The sequence below is a fragment of the Callospermophilus lateralis genome, chromosome 16 (assembly GCF_048772815.1).
Source record: "Callospermophilus lateralis isolate mCalLat2 chromosome 16, mCalLat2.hap1, whole genome shotgun sequence".
In the NCBI taxonomy this organism is placed as follows: domain Eukaryota; kingdom Metazoa; phylum Chordata; class Mammalia; order Rodentia; family Sciuridae; genus Callospermophilus; species Callospermophilus lateralis.
The window spans coordinates 23,875,243-23,891,556 of record NC_135320.1 but is presented as its reverse complement, the minus strand read 5'-3'; the positions used below and the strand labels follow the sequence as shown (position 1 = coordinate 23,891,556).

The 16,314-nt window shown below is 37.4% G+C and overlaps 1 long non-coding RNA gene and 1 other non-coding gene across 3 annotated transcripts; both read right to left on the bottom strand.

Annotated features, from left to right (window-relative positions):
• Positions 1–1,407: 1,407 nt before the first annotated feature.
• Positions 1,408–3,980, bottom strand: LOC143382171 (uncharacterized). 2 transcript variants are annotated; one of them, XR_013088938.1, is made up of 4 exons: positions 3,875–3,980; positions 2,179–2,302; positions 1,862–1,924; positions 1,408–1,526 (listed from the first exon to the last, which is right to left on the bottom strand). It is a non-coding gene; the product is annotated as an uncharacterized LOC143382171 (long non-coding RNA). The 2 variants fall into 2 exon arrangements; XR_013088937.1 differs by having other exon boundaries at positions 2,187–2,302.
• On the bottom strand, positions 2,015–2,098 carry LOC143382408 (small nucleolar RNA SNORD87). The gene has a single exon (XR_013088969.1). It is a non-coding gene; the product is annotated as a small nucleolar RNA SNORD87 (small nucleolar RNA).
• Positions 3,981–16,314: the final 12,334 nt, after the last annotated feature.

Sequence of the window (16,314 nt, the reverse complement as noted above, 5' to 3'; positions counted from 1 at the left end):
CTTATACACATAAGCATTAAATGAACATTGTTTTAGAAGCCCTAAATTTGGAGTCAGAAAAGCCTTGGAAATTTCTATATATAAACAACTGTGGTTAAAAAAAAAAATGTAACCAGAGAACAAGTTTGCCCCTAACTTTAAGGTTCCCTAATGCAATGAAACCAATATGCAAACCCATTCTTCATTTTTATGTATTGTTGAAGTGAGGGCATGTCTCACTCCATCTAGGCTGACCTCAAATACCAGAAGACATAATCCTCCTGTTTGCCAGCAGCCTGGCATTGAGAGTTCAATTCTTTGACCATTTTGGTTTTTGTGACAAGTTCTCCTTGTCACCCAGGCTGGTCCTCACCTTCCGTAACTGCTAGTCATTTTGCTCAGAATAAGTAGGGACAATAAAATCCTCCAATCCTTTTCAGTTCTAATTACTTCTACTTGCTGGGTGCACACCTGTAATCCAAGCAACTCAGGAGGTTGAGGCAGGAGGATTGAAAGTTCAAAGCCAGCTTTAGCAAAAATGAGGTGCTAAGGTGCTAAGTGAGACCCTTGTCTCTAAATACAAAATAGGGCTGGGGATGTGGCCCACACCCCAAGAAAAATTATTTCTACTCAAAGAGTGAAGAATGTATCACATCAAAAGCCACCTTATTAACCAAGATCTAATTCTTCAAAACTGACAATCCAGGGCTGGGGTTGTGGCTCATTGGCAGAGGGTTTGCCTAGTACAGGTGAGGCACTGGTTCGAACCTAAGCACTGATTAAAATAAATAGATAGATAAATAAATAAGGGCATGCTGTTCATCTACAACTACAACAAATTGGAAAAAAAAAAAAAAAAAACTAAACCCAAAATCTCACAATCCAGAGTTTACTTAACCATACAGCTGGAGGGGCTCCCTAACACACTATAGTAAGGCCATTCACTATGATTGAATACCAACCAGTGCCAACAATATACAATGTTTTCAGCAGGTTAAGCTGGTTTTCAACAAAATATATAATACTATTGCTAACTAAGAGCCTTGTTTTGTGCCTTTTCATGTACTATATTTCACTTTTCTGGCTCTGTGGGGTGAGGCAAAGCCATACTGTTACCTTAGATCAATACAACAGTCTCAGCTTATAGGAAAAAAAAAACAATGTTTAACTTATAAAAAAGACAGCTTAATTGCTATTTAGCACTAAAGGAGTTTAGAAGATTCCAATCAGCCATTTTTCAGGCACCATAGCCATTACTATCTTCCCAGCTGCCTACAGTGACAGTCACTATCCACAGATGAGCTACTTAATTAACAAGAACTATATCAAAGTATGTTAAAAAACAGAACTGATGAATGACTAGGAGAAAAAAAATATTTAAAAAGAAAACAATATTGCCAAAAGCAATTAAAACTTGTCACACATGTATTTTACCACATAATTTATTGTTTATTAATATCAAATAAAAATTTCATAGTTTGTTTCTATTTGTTTTCTTCATAAATTCTTTTTTTTTTTTTCCTTTCACAACGTTGCATGCCATACCTCTGGAAAATAAGAAAGCAGCAGTGAAAATCACTTTTACGCAAATTCAGAAACTCAAGCTCAATATCCTCAAAAAAAATTAATGCTGAGAAAAGGAAAACATACCCCAAATATGCAAAGGCAACTTAAAAAAGAAACTGGTCCCAGTCTTTTGGAGTTCAAATGCTTCTGAGCCATCAAAATATGTGGTGCTTGAGGCTGGGGATTTAGCTCAGTTGGTAGAGTGCTTACCTTGCATGCACAAAGCCCTGGGTTCAATCCCCAGCACCACAAAAAAAAAAAAAAAAAAGGAGAATAAGAAGAAAAAAGGATGTGGTGATTGAGAAGTCACACTTACTTGAGGCAAGGATGTATTTTTAAACACTACATCAAAAGGACTGGAGCATTCATTGATAGCTGCCTATATGCAAAAGAGAAAGAGAAAGAACATTTCACTCATTTCAACGAAAACAGTATAATATTTCAGTAATTCACATAATCAGTATATATTACTGGCACCTCAGTCTTAAAATTATTTCTTCAAAGAAAACCCTCAGCTGGGTAAACGGCAAAAATTTGTCATCACTGTGCCAGCGGTTAAATTGATCTATGTCAAGAATATATCACACATTTTGGTTTAGTTAGACTATCACAAAGAAAAAGAAAAGCACACACTATGGTACCGTGTTACATGTCAAATGTGGTCCTACTCATTTTCTTCAGTCATCTTCTATGACAAGTTTTGAAGAGCATTTGTTCCAACCACCTTCATACATCTTCATGCCACTGGATGTTGTACCTAGAAACAAAAATATTCAATTGTGAATTCTCATACTTCTATTTGGCACCTTATGTGTGGTGAGAGTCCAATGAGAATTTCATTCTTGTCAAAAGCATAAACACAATCATATTTTACAAACTAGCTCTCAAGTCATAATTCCATAAATCAGAGTCTTTACAAGCTAGAAATGTTGAGTTATTAGCAAGGGCAGGGAAATCTGCAGAAACTGTTTTTTAATAACTGTGGCAGCAGTATTGATTTTAAGACAGGATGGACTGTTGTGAGTATCAAAGCCATTGCTTTTCTGTCTCAAAGCTTGACAGGATGAACTATGAGCAAGGGTAAAGGTTAGATGTACAGAAAAAAAGTGTGCAGACCTTCATCTAAAAACATTACAACGGCAAATCTAGTATCCTTTTAGGGCAAGGATACCTATGTTGGCAAGTTGGCTGAAAGTGCACCAAGTAGTGCTAAGGAATGGCCAGAGTCACAAATCATGTCCTACAGCACCCCAAGAGGATAAATCACTGAACCAGACAGCTACTGGAAATGATTTATGAAGACATGTAAAACTGGAACTTGCAAAACAATTTATCAATTTCAAGTCTTTAACGTTTCACACAGTCAATATTAGGAAAACAATATAAACTTGGTAAAGAATAGCTCCAAAATTAAAAATTGTTTAATTCACAGAGAGTAGGTAACTACATGCATTTTAAAAACTTAGCGAAGATCTAGAAATGCATGTTATTAACGAAATTGCAATCTACATCACTCCCTCAAACAACAACAAAACACCCCAGACTCTCAAAATTCCAGATGGTGGGTACCTGTGGGTGGAAGGCAGGAAGCAAACAGCAACTAATGGGATATGTTTATGAATATTTAGCTTTTTAAAGAGGTAACATGTTTTTTCCTAATCTCCCAGCTGTAGACCGGAATCTTCGGTGTAATGTCCAGAAACACACATTTCCATGTAAACGCATGATCTATGTGTACAGTAGGCATTGGTGGCCCAAAGGCCTTCCATACTTCCACGTTCTGTTATCCAGCCTTTTATATTTACAAGGGCGATTCAGGAACAAATGCCAGAATTTGCGCTTACTGCTTTTTACAAACCCCTCGATTTTGTACGGTTAAGTGTCTTTAGCATTTAAAAGAAAATAATCTTTATAAAATGCCCCCTTAAGGAAAATGAAACCGCCCACTCAAGGGAGCCTGAAACCTCCAAAGTCGAGCTTTGCTGGGGACTAAGGGGATTCGGTCGAAGGTGCGGGGGTGGGGGAGTGAGGGGTTACGAAGCCGCAGGACGTTCCTTCCTCAACTCTCCCCGATCACAGAAGACCCTTTCGAAACCGGTGTTTACAGTGGAATAAGATCAATTAAGGCCCGCAGGTAGTTACTTATAAAGCGCAACTACGCGAACGGCATGAAGGGAACTCTCCAGGCCACGTCCACAGGAAGGAGCGTTACCTCCTGCGCCCAGCCCGCGGCCGCAAAATGCTCGGTGCTCTAGGGTAAATCACTGACGCGGCCGGCACCCACACGGGTACGGAAGAGAGGAGAGACTAAGATCCCGAGGACTCTCACCTCGAAGAACCCGGCACTGGGCCCACAGGCTCCTTCACCACCCGGACACCATGGCGAAAGCACACCTCCCATTCTCCGCGGCTGCGCGGAAAAGGAAGAGCTGCGAAACCACTTGCCTCTTAGGGACCGGTCCTGGTCCCGCCCCTTCCGGCTCTGTGCCCCGCCCCTCCGTGGGGCTGTAGTGAGAGTAGTGGAGGCCGTGCTTGTGCAGTCATGCGATGTGGTATCTCTGCAGGTGTTCAGCAGTGTAAGCTTTTATTGGGGGACTTTGTAACTTCCCTAGAGGCCTTTAAGGCCCATGAATACCTCAGCTAGGGCTATTATATTGAATATGCAAATGATGAAGTTACAGGTTTATAATAATGCTCTAAAAAAGAAGGGTCTCCTGTTCATAGTACTTACGTTTGCTTGGTGTTCTATACCCTCATATATTTCAATATTTAAAAAACTGGTGTTGCTGGGGGTGGTGGCGCACGCCTTCAAAATAATTCAAAGCCAGCCTTAGCAATTCAGCGAGACCCTGTTCTCTAAATGAAACATTTTAAAAGGGCTGGGGATGCGACTCAGTGATTTAGTGTCCCTGGCTCAATCCCCGTACCCAAAACAAAACAAAATTGGTGGTGTTGGATAGCCCCATTTAGAGTAAGCATTCTTGGATTGCTTTTACACACAGGGAAAATAAGTTACAAGAAAAAGGAGAAGCTGTAATATATTTTCTCTATAATAGTAGTTACAATTACTACTGTTTTTATTGGTAATAGTGGAGTTTTTTTTTAAATGTTCATTAAGCAACTACCTATGTTGTTCATAATTTGCTACTGCTTTTCATGTTTTATTACACTTATTTCTCTTAATCATTGTTAAGTCCCGGCTGCAAAGCTCTAGGCTTAGCCTTGAAAAGAAAGGTTTGTGATCTTGTTGCCTGAAAGAACACATATAAAAGCAAAAAATTGAGCCCTTAAATCAGTAAAACGTCATATCTCCTTTAAAAATAGGAAGTCTAAGAAATTAGTACATAATCCAGTACAAAGCAATTTATAGTATGAAAATCCAAATCTAGCAATACAAATTGTGAGGATACCTCTCTATATAGTGTTTGTTTTGTTTCTGAGTGGTCTGCAGGAGTTTAGAAATCGTTATTTTGGGTCCCCAATGCCAAATTGTTTCTTCTGTCAAGTAGTGGGAGTGGGCTTCAGCCTACCTCACAGATTTGTTGGACCTAGCTCGATGTTGCTTCAACAACCTAATTTTGCAACAGGTGTTTTCTTGCAATTATGTGGGCAGTTCTGGTAGGAAATTAGAAAAGGGTGATTTTGTATGCTGAGCCCATAGATTCGAAGGCAACAATTTAGATAAATTCTTGGTGCTACTAACTCCTGAGTCATGTACGAAAGAACTGGAGACAAAAAAAACATGTCCTTCCTCTCACAATTCCGTTGGCGTTAATTTCTGTGTTGCTAACAGCTTTCTTCTGTTGCCTCTTAACCTGCAGGTGCTCAAAGGACATTCTTTAGTCCCTATTGCCAAGAGTTAATTGAGCTGGGTGGATAGATATGGAGGGGTCACACTTTAATGACTTGATATATTCTTTCTTTAGACTGAATACAGTTAAATACCATGACTAAAATTTAGGCGTTTTTAAACTGCACAACTGCTCATTTTCAGGTTTTCATTTTAGGTCAGTTATTTTAATTGATTAATAATGGCATTAAATAAATGTCTCTTTCAACTGTAACAAAATACTCAGAGTGAATTTTTTTAAAGATTTTTTTTTTTTTTAGAGATGGACATAGTATCTCTATTTATTTTTATGTGGTGGTGAGGATTGAGCAGAGTGCCTCCCATGTGCAAGGCAAGCGCTCTACCAGACTTGGTAGCTATAACCCCAGCCCCTCAAAGTGAGTATTTTTTAAAATGAAGAGTATGGCTGGGTATAGTGGTGCACATCTATAATCCCAGCAACTCCAGGGGCTAAGGCAAGAGAATTGCAATGTCAAGGCCAGCAACTTGGCAAGACCTTCTCTCAAAATAAGAAGTAAAAGGGGCTGGAATATAGTTCAGTGGTAAAGCAATCCTGAGTTCAATCTCTAGTATAAAAAATAAAAATGAAGATTACATTCAACATTATAATAAATCTAGAGGTATTATAAGGTTGGTGAATTCAGCAGGTAGACAGATTAGAAGAACAGATTCAAAATTGTTTGTTTGTGTGTGTGTGTGTGTGTGTGTGTGTGTGTGTGTGTGTGTTTAACCACCAAAAGGTCCAGAGGCTGGTGACATGAGTATACATTCATAAAATGGTATGAAAATCCTAGTTTCATGTGGTAAACATATTTGCCCCATCTTCCATTCTATTTCTATCCATCTCTCCTTGAACCCCCTCTTTCCCTTCCCTCTCAATCTAGCATTTGAATCTAGACTTTGTGTTTTTTCTTCCTCTCTGTTGGGAACTTCCTTGGTTTTTCTTTTTTTGTGATCCTGGGGATTGAACCCAGGGCACTAAACACAAGAGGCAGGCACTCTACCAACTCAGCTATATCCCCAGCCCCTTCCTTAAGTTTTCTTCTGTTCATTGAGTTCATATTTCAAGTTTTCACTTATGTAAAACTTAATGTTCACTCATGTGAGCTTTGCCCTTAATAATAAAGGATTTGGGGATTTAGAATTAACTTTCTCTTTCAGTCTATCATTTTCAAAAGGGGACATTTGTTTTCAAAGACTCAGAGTTGTGTAATAATCTTGATTAGGAATGCCAATAACTTCCCATTATATATTTTAAAAATTCACTTGTGCCAATTAATTTTTGACCAGAGTAAGACCATTTATTAGTGAAAGGATAGATTTTTCAACAGATGATGCTGGGAAAACTGGATATCCACTAAAAAACAACAATAACAACAAAAAGAAAAAAAAAACAGAAGAGGTTGGATCATGTACAAAAATTAATTCAAATGGATCAAAGACCTAATGTAAGAGCTATAAGTATAAAAATATAGAAGAAATATAAGGGATGAACTTCACCATATTGGATTTGGGAATTTCTTAGATATAACACTGAAAGCACAGGCAACAAAAGGAAAAATAGGTAAACTGGACTTCACCAATGTGAAAACTTTAGTGCATGTGCATCAAAGGACACTATCAAGAGAATGAAAAGACAATCCAAAGAATGGGAGAAAATATTTGAGAAGCACATATCGGATAAAGGATAATATTAAAAACATACAAAGAACAATTATAATTCAACAACAAAAATACCTGATTCAAAAAGAGATAACCTGATTCAAAAATAGACAATGGACAAAGGATATGAATAGCTATTTCTCCAAAGAATATGTGCACATGGCTAATAAGGATCTGATAAAGATTTTCAACAGTACTAACCATTAGTGAATCAATACTACAATAACTGGGCTGGAGTTGTGGCTAAGTGGCAGAGCGCTTGCCTCACACATGTAAGGCTGGGTTTGATCCTCAGTATCACATAAAAATAAATAAACCAAATAAAAGTATTGTGTCCATGTATAACTAAAAAATATTAAAAAGTGAAAAAAAAACTATAATGACCTACCACTTCAGAACCATCAGGTTGGCCACTATAAAACAAGTAGAAAACAATAAGCAATGACAAGGATGTGGAGAAATTGGAAAATTTGTACATTGCTTAGAGAATATAAAATGATGTAGCCACATGGAATACAGTACAGAGGTTTCTCAAAAAGTTAAATGTAAGGACTAGGATATAGCTCAGTTGGTAGAGTGCTTGCCTCTCTCATGCAGAAGGTCCTGGGTTCGATCGCCAACACCACACACACACACACACACACACACACACACACACACAAAGTTAAATATAGAATTACTGTATGATCTATCAATTCTGCTTCTGGGTGTACACCCAAAAGAATTGATACTAGGGACTCAAACAGATACTTGTATACTAATATTCATAGTAGAATTATTCACCAGAGCCAAAAAGTACAAATAACCCAAATGTCAATAGATGAATGAATGAATTAAAAAATATGGACTATATTTAGCTTTAAAAAGGAAGGAGATTGGGTGTGGTGGCCCATGCTTATAATCCCAGTGGCTCAGGAGGCTGAGGCAGGAATATCCCAAGTTCAAAGCCAGCCTCAGCAATTTATGCCTAGGCCCTAAGCAATTTAGCAAGACCCTGTCCCACAAAATTAAAAATGAAAATGGGTTGCAAATGTTACTCAGTGGTTAAGTGCCCCTGAGTTCAATTCCCAGTCCCCCACCCCCCAAAAAGAAAGAGGGCTGGGATATTGGTTCAGTGGCAGAGTGCTTGCCTAGTATACACGAGGCCTTAGGTTCCTTCCCCAGTATTGTCCCCCACAAAATGGAAATTCTGATATATGCTACAGAAATGAAACTTAAAGACATTATGCTGACTGAAGTAGGCCAAACTCAAAAGGACAAATATGTTCCACTTACATGAGAATGGTGGTTGCTAGGATCTGGGAAAAACAGGAGGCAGGGAATTATTGTTTAATGAGTTTCTGTTTGGAATGATGAAGTTCTGAAAATGGGTAGTGGTGATGATTATACAACACTGTGAATGCCACTGAATTGCACACTTAAAAATGACAAAGATGGGAGCCGGGTGCCGTGGTGCTTGACTGTAATCCCAGTAACTTGGGAGGCTGAGGCAGGAGGATTTCGAGTCCAAAAACAGCCTCAGCAATTTAGTGAGGCCCTAAGCAACTCAGTGAGACCCTGTCTCTTAAAAAAAAAAAAAAAGGGCTGGGATGTGGGTCAGTGGCTAAGTGCCCCTGGGTTCCATTCCTGGTACCAAAAATAAATAATTAAAGATATCTTTATTTATTAAAAATAGATAAATAAAGATATACACACACACACATAAAATGAAGATGAATTTGTCTTATGTATTTTTACCACAATAAAGAAATTTAAAGATTTTTTTTAAAAAATAAAAAAAAAGGTTTACATATCTTGCTACACTCTAGTCATCTCTGTTTACTTCTTAGTTCTTAGGACACAACAAACAATTTCCCCGTCTCAGTGCCTTTGCTCTGGTATGGATTTCTCTAGCCCCAGATTTTTGAATAACTGACTTCTTTCTTTTCTTTAACCTCAACTTCCATGTCAACTTCTCAGTGAGCCTCACTTGCTCTACTTGTTTTAAGTAGGCCCATTGGTAAAGTGCTTGCCTCACATACACAAGGCCCTGGGGATTGAACCCAGGGCCACCAAAAAAAAAAAAAAAAGTAGGCCCATTCCAATACAGTTTCTTTTTTATTTCCTTAATAGCAATTCCCATAATCTGTTTTTATATTTTTAAAAATTAATACTAGTGCACCCTCACTATAATGGAAGCTCTGTGAAAGGAAAGACCTTGTCTATTTTGTTCACCTCTTTTTTGAAACACTTATTTTTTTAGTTGTAGTTGGACACAATATGTTTATTTTGTATATTTCTTTTTTATGTGGTGCTGAGGATCGAACCCAGGGCCTCGAATGTGCTAGATGAGTGCTCTACCACTGAGCCACAACCCCAGCCCCTTGCTTACCTTTTATTCCTAGCACCTGATATAGCTCTTAGCTCTTAGTAAATATTTGTTGCATGAATAAATAAATGAATTATAGATACATATTTACTAATTTGGAAAATTTTCAAGACATTTAAAAATTTAAAAGCTAGGTTGCAGAAGGTATTTGAAAAAAAAATTCCCATTTTGGGTTAAATCAAAAGAACATACTGTATGTGGTTTTTTATGCACAGAATAATTTTGAGAGGTTACAAAAGAACCTGTTTTCAGTGCATGCCTCTAGAAAATGAAACATGGGATTTGTGGGGAGAGTGATATTTTTTATTTTCTGGCATTCTTTACCACATGGGTTTATACTGTGTGTATGCATTGATTTGATAACTAAATTTTAAAAAGAATTATTAAAATAGTGCTTTCTTTGCAGGCTGTAAAAGTAAAGCATTTTAAAATTTATTTTATTTATTTTTTTTTAGTCATACATGACAGCAGAATGTATTTTGACATATAATACATACATGGAATGTATATACATCAATCATATTGTCTATTCTATTCTGCTGCCCTTCCTATCCCCCCTACTCCTCCCCACCTCTCCCATCTTTTCTCTCTATCCAATCTAATGAGATACACTTTTTTTCTTTTTCTCATCACAACATCAAATATGTATTCTGTATAACAATGAGGTTCTCCTTCCATCTTCTGTGCAACTCCCCTTCTCCCTCTTTTTCCCTCTCACCTCTCTTCCCTATTTAGTGGTAGTCTTCTTCTCATGCTCTTCCTAGGACCCTATCCCATTTTGAGTCACCCCCCTTATATCAGAGGAGACATTTGGCATTTGTTTTTTAGGGATTGGCTAACTTCACTTAGCATAATCTGCTCGAATGCCATCCATTTGCCTGCAAATGCCATGATCTTGTTATTTTTTAGTGCTGAGTAATATTCCATTGTATACAAATGCTACATTTTTTAATCCATTCATCTATTGAAGGGCATCTAGATTGGTTCCATATTCTAGCTGTTCTGAATTGTGCTGCTATAAACATTGATGTGGTTTTGTCCCTGTAGTATGCTCTTTTTAGGTCTTTTGGGTATAGTCCGAGAAGGGGAATAGCTGGGTCAAATGGTGGTTCTGTTCCCAGCTTTCCAAGGAATCTCCATACTGCTTTCCAAATTGGCTGCACCAATTTGCAGTCCCACCAGCAATGTATGAGTGTACCTTTTTCCCTGAGTAAAGCATTTTTAAGATTCTTCCCTTCAGCCCATCACTTCTTCCCTCAGACTGACATTATGAAAAGTTGATGTGCAGCGTTCTCTATCAATGAGCAAATCCCTGGGGATTGCTGGTGCCTAAATTGCTGAACTTCGTTAATGCTGCTAATATGAATACAACTAAAACCACTTCAAGTGAAAAGTTTTGTTATTTAAATCTATACCAGTTTATCAAAAGTAATTTAGCCAGGTGTGGTGGCACACACCTGTAATCTTAGCAACTCCGGAGGTAAAGGCAGGAGAATCACAAGTTCAAAGAAGGCTTAGCAATCAGTGAGTCCCTAGCAACTTAGTGAGACCCTTTCTCAAAATAAAGGGGTATGGGGGTATGGCTCAGTAGTTAAATGTTCCTAGGATCAATCCCTAGTATCAATAAATAAATAAGAAAAAGTAACTTAAAAGTAACCATTCCTTGGTAGCATAACCAGGCTTACCATAGAAAATTTATATTTTGTATGAGGACATATATGTAGATTCAGGGGCATTTATATTATTATTTTCTCATAGGCTGTCAGAATCTGTAGTCTGCACTTAACACATGTAAATCTCATTAGTAAATTAATACATTTGGCCCTCAGTCCTTTTTCATATTAGTGAATGATTTGAAGAACCTCCTAAGTCTGAATATCTGCAGCAGAAAATAAGGTTGGAACTACTAGGAAGTTGGCTGTAATAACCACATCCTTATGTTTTCCCTTGCTCAATAGTAGGCATGTCAAAATAGAGCTAATGCAATAGAAACTTAAATGACCTTAGTCAGAAACGCATGACTTTTCTCTATAAGATTCCTTTGCCTCAGGCAAGATTATTTTTAAACATAATATTGACATTGAGATAATCATAGCATTTATACATCTCGTCAAGTTTAAAGTTCCAAATCTGTGGAAAAATACATTAAATTGTCAGAAAATAGGGCATTGATCTGAATGAAAGTTGATTCTTAAGCACTTGAAGTACATGAACTTTACTGAGATAATTTTGGTGAAAATTATCTAAATTACTTATGATTTCTTCCCGGATCTAAAATAATGAGTTAGCCATAGTGGCTTAATTGTCAATGTGAAACATTCTGATTTTCTTGTTCCATTTAACAATTTAAGCTTCATATTAAGAATAAACTTTGAAAATAACTACTTAAATCCAACTAGGACAAATTTTTGAATGCTCTGGAATGTTTTCAAACTGTTCATACTGGTCAATGGGACTTAAGGGGAAATCTGCTAGGAAACCTCAGGGTAGATTTTCTTTTTGATGATGAGACATATATGAAAAGAAATCGTTTCTTCTTGCCCTAGACATTTTCATCTGTGAAAGAATGTGTGTTATTGCTGTAGGGCATCTTCTTCAATGAGGACTGCTTACCTGAGAGGACCAAACACTTAGAGACATTGATCAGTGGCCATGTTAACTAGAACTCACCAGACACTCCAGCTTAGACTTCTTGTTATGTGAAATAATTCATCCTTCTTACTGTGTGTTTTTTAATTATTCAAGAATGATTACATAGACAGTCAAGACCATGTAACTGAAAAAATTTAAACTAAGGTTGAATTATGATGTTATTCATAACTCAATCATAATCTAATCTAAGTGATATCCTAAAATTAACATCCCATTAAACCTCCCAATGAGTTACAACAAGGAATTAACAACTCTTCTAAATTTTACTACCTTCATTTTTAAGGGACAATAAGCATGCTGTTCTCAAAAAGTCTCCAAGTCTCCATATAATGATTGACAAAGAATGTATTAACTGGAAGGAACAATTAAGTAGAGGATATAACTTTGCAACTATAGCTGTGTACTACACTAAGTTAACTATCCTCAGTGTGTATATATTCACATGTTTGTTCTAGTGTGTTACATATATGCAAATCAGCAACCCATTATATCAGAGGCCCCTGTGCCCCAAAACTCTTGTACCCCATCTTTCAGAGGGTGTCAACAATACTTAAGTGTGTATGAACTCCCTAGGAACTTGGACACCTGGGTTCACTGATGAGGGTTATAAAAAGATAGACACTTCCCACCCTCTTGTTAACCCTACAGAACACAAATACAAATGTGTGCAAGTTCCCTTTAAAAAGAAAAAATGAACAGCTGTGTTTGGTTTGCAACAGTCATATCAGTCTTGCAATTCTTGAAATAAATAGGATTTTTCACATGTGTGTAGCTTTTACTTTCTCACTGGCTGATGCATCATATCTATTCCTTTTCTTGACTCCTAGTCAGCTTTTGAAACCCCACCTGGCCACCAAATCCTGCTAGTTCTCCTTTTAGTTTATTAAAATGAGACCATAAGCAAATTACTGACTCTCTAAATTGCTTTCCTCTTCCTTTGCACTAGAATGTTGGGAAACCTAAATGAGATAAACCTAGCAGAAGTCAACTATCGTAAGGTTGGTGCCTTCAATTTGTTGCTCTCCTGCCTCCCTTTTCTAGGTTATTTGGCATACTAATCAATCTTCCTAAAACATCTTTGGTATAAAATAACCATAGAAAAAAGAGCTTGCTTAGTGGCTCAGTGGCACAGCACCTGCCTAGTATGAACAAGACCCTGAGTTTGATCCCCAGCCCTGAAATAAATAAGTAGATAGATAATGAGAGACATATATACATACCCAAAGATGTACATAAAATGACAACAGCACAACAACCTTTAGTCTGGTTAATTACAACTCCAGAAACTGACATACTGCTGACTTGTTTGCCCTAACCTTCCCTGCATGGCCAGGAAGGTTGATATGCAAATGGTGTCTATTGTTACTTTCATTTGCATTTATCATGAAGTTGAAAGATAATTTTACAAATGCTTTTTTGTTACTTTCTTCCCTTTAAAATTTTTTTCACATATTTAAAATAATTTGGGTTTTCTATTCTGTAAATCACAACCTTCATGATCTTTGCTTCACTTTTTAGTTGAAGTATTTGTATTTCTAAAATTGACCTATGGGATTTCTTTATATACTATTGCAGTGTCACCCCCTTTCTCCACAGAAAAGTCTTAACTACCATGGCTGATTTTAGGACTGTCAGCAAAAGAGTTTCCACAAGAGAGTTCAATGTAGTTAAACTTACAATTTTCATGTTTCTCTGTTTTACTTGGCCACTGGCCAGGAAGAAATCTGCACTCCAGGTGCTGGACACCCCCTTACTAGTTTTTCACAAACATGTATCCAGTATAGTAGTTTGTAGAAATGTGTAAACAAGGCCTCTGGCCTTGAGCTGGGGCTTCACAGAAATGTCTACATTTCTAAGATAAAAGAAGTTACCAATTGGGCTCCATGCTAACAGCTGGCAGGGGGAGGAAAGAAAGGGGAGAAGAAGCTCCCCCCCTTCTCAGGTGTTGTCCTTGAAGGGTTAACTTGCCCACAACAGTGAAAGAAAAAAAAACTGCTTTAATGTGAACTTCTGCAGACTGTGAACTTCTGAGCCCCTCCCCTTACATGCTGGGTATAAAATTCTGAAACTACCCGAACTTGGGGTTCAGGAGATTAATTGATTATAGCAGAAGCTATGCCCTCTGAACCTGGCTGCAGCCAAATAAAACTGTTTCCTGCTATCTTCAGTGCCTTGCTTGTCTGTCCCTACAACACCATGAATAGTAATCTTTTGTCAATGAACAGTTAAATGCATTGAAAATAACTTTCCTCAGTCTGTTTTATTTTTCATTATGTCTATGGATGCTCATGTTTAGAAATCTCTGCTCTTCCTGCTTCCCAGCAGCTCCCAAACAATGAATACTTTCGAATTTCTATGAAAGATTTCTGGCAACCCTTCAAACCAAGTCCTTTAGTGTGTTTTTCAAGGCCCTCTTTAATTTGAAAATTAGAAATAATATAGTTTTTATTCCTAGAATTTTTGTGAGGGTTAAATTAAATAATATGTATGAAGTATCTGCCCTTCTCCCCTGTGCACTTTCAAAGCAGTGTGTTTACTTTTTCCTGTTTCTAAAATGTTCTTATTCTTGATCTTCACAGATCTCTTAAGACTGGGTGAGGCAATCAAGGCAGCCAATCTTATTGCACTCCTAGTAACTATCCCAGCCTTTTTCCCTGATAAAGGAATCCTGATTGTTTTTGTGTTTTGTACCTAGTCCTAGACCAAGCCACTCATTCCAATCTGTGTGCTTCCCCTGCCTCCTCTGGTAGATGCTGGGTACTGGCTCATTCAATAGGATTCCAGCCTCTTTTACCACCCGTTGAGTACTTCACAGACTGGAAAGATAAATATTATGTTTTCAGACTTTCTTGCAGTTAGGATTCTGGATGTGAAATACCACCTTGAGAGACCACATTATATAACCTATATATGATATATTATTATAATTTTTCTATTTTATTGCTAGTTGATGCTATTAATCTCTTACTATGTGTAAATTACAAATTAAATTTTATAATAGTGATATAGACATATGGTATAGAAAAAAATATACTATACATAAGGTTTAGTGCTATGTGTGGTTTTAGGCATCCACTGGAGATCTCAGAATATAACCCTTATAGAGACAGAGAGGGACTACTTTATTTTCCAAAGGCTCCACCTCCTAATCAATAGTATTACACTGGGAGTTAGAATTTCAACATACGAATAGAGGAGGAAAATATTAGTCTATAACATCCAGAAATAGTTTATCCCGCTACCTGGGTATTGCTTGGCCTAACCAAGTTGACACAAAAAATTAACCATCATATGTGTAATACAGCCAACATGCTTCTGGCATCAGCCAATATAGGGGAAGCTTCCCATTTAGCAGGCAGAATCCAGATCATGGCGGAAGTACCAGCTGCCTTGGCAACCCATGGGACGAATTAGGAAAGTATATCTATAACTCCAGCCCAACTTAGTGTCATATCCCATGCTATGGTTTGGATAATTATCCACCAAGAGCTCATGTGTTAAAGATTTGGGCCCCAACCTGTGGCACTATTAGGAGGTGACAGAACCTTTAAGAGATGGGGTCTGGACAAATACAGTCATTTGGAAGCATGACCTTTAAGGGGATAAAGAGATCCTGGAGCCTTCTCTCTCTTTCTGTCTCACTTTCTAGACACCATGAACAGCTTCCCCCATCATATACTCCCACTATGTTGTACAACATCAAATGAGCCAATTAACCGTGGACTGAACCCTATGAGCCAAAATTAATCTTTTCTTTTTAAAATTTGATTATGTCAGATATTTTGTTACAATAATGGAAAGCTTATTAATACATCCCATGATTCTGCACATCACTAGTACCCCATAATAAGCCCCTTTCTTTGAAAACCAGCTGGAACAGTACCAAACTCAGACTGAAAAACGTGTTGTACACCTAGGGGTGATTATATGATCCAGTCTTGACCACTAAAAATAAGTAGAAGCTTTGGACCCTGTTAACTCAATGAAGCTACCTTACCAGTCCTGAACTGCCTGTATATGGATTTCTTTTTCATAAGAAGATAAAGTCCTGATTAATTTAAGCCACTAGAGTTGGATTTTTTTTATTAATGGCTCAATGGAGTTCTTAACTGATAGAATAAGTAATGAACAATGCCTTCCATAGTATTTTTTTTTTAATTGGGGTCCAACTGATGTTTAGCGAACAAACTTAGTGAAGCATGAAATAGCTGTGTGTTTACTATAACTCAAAGTGTAA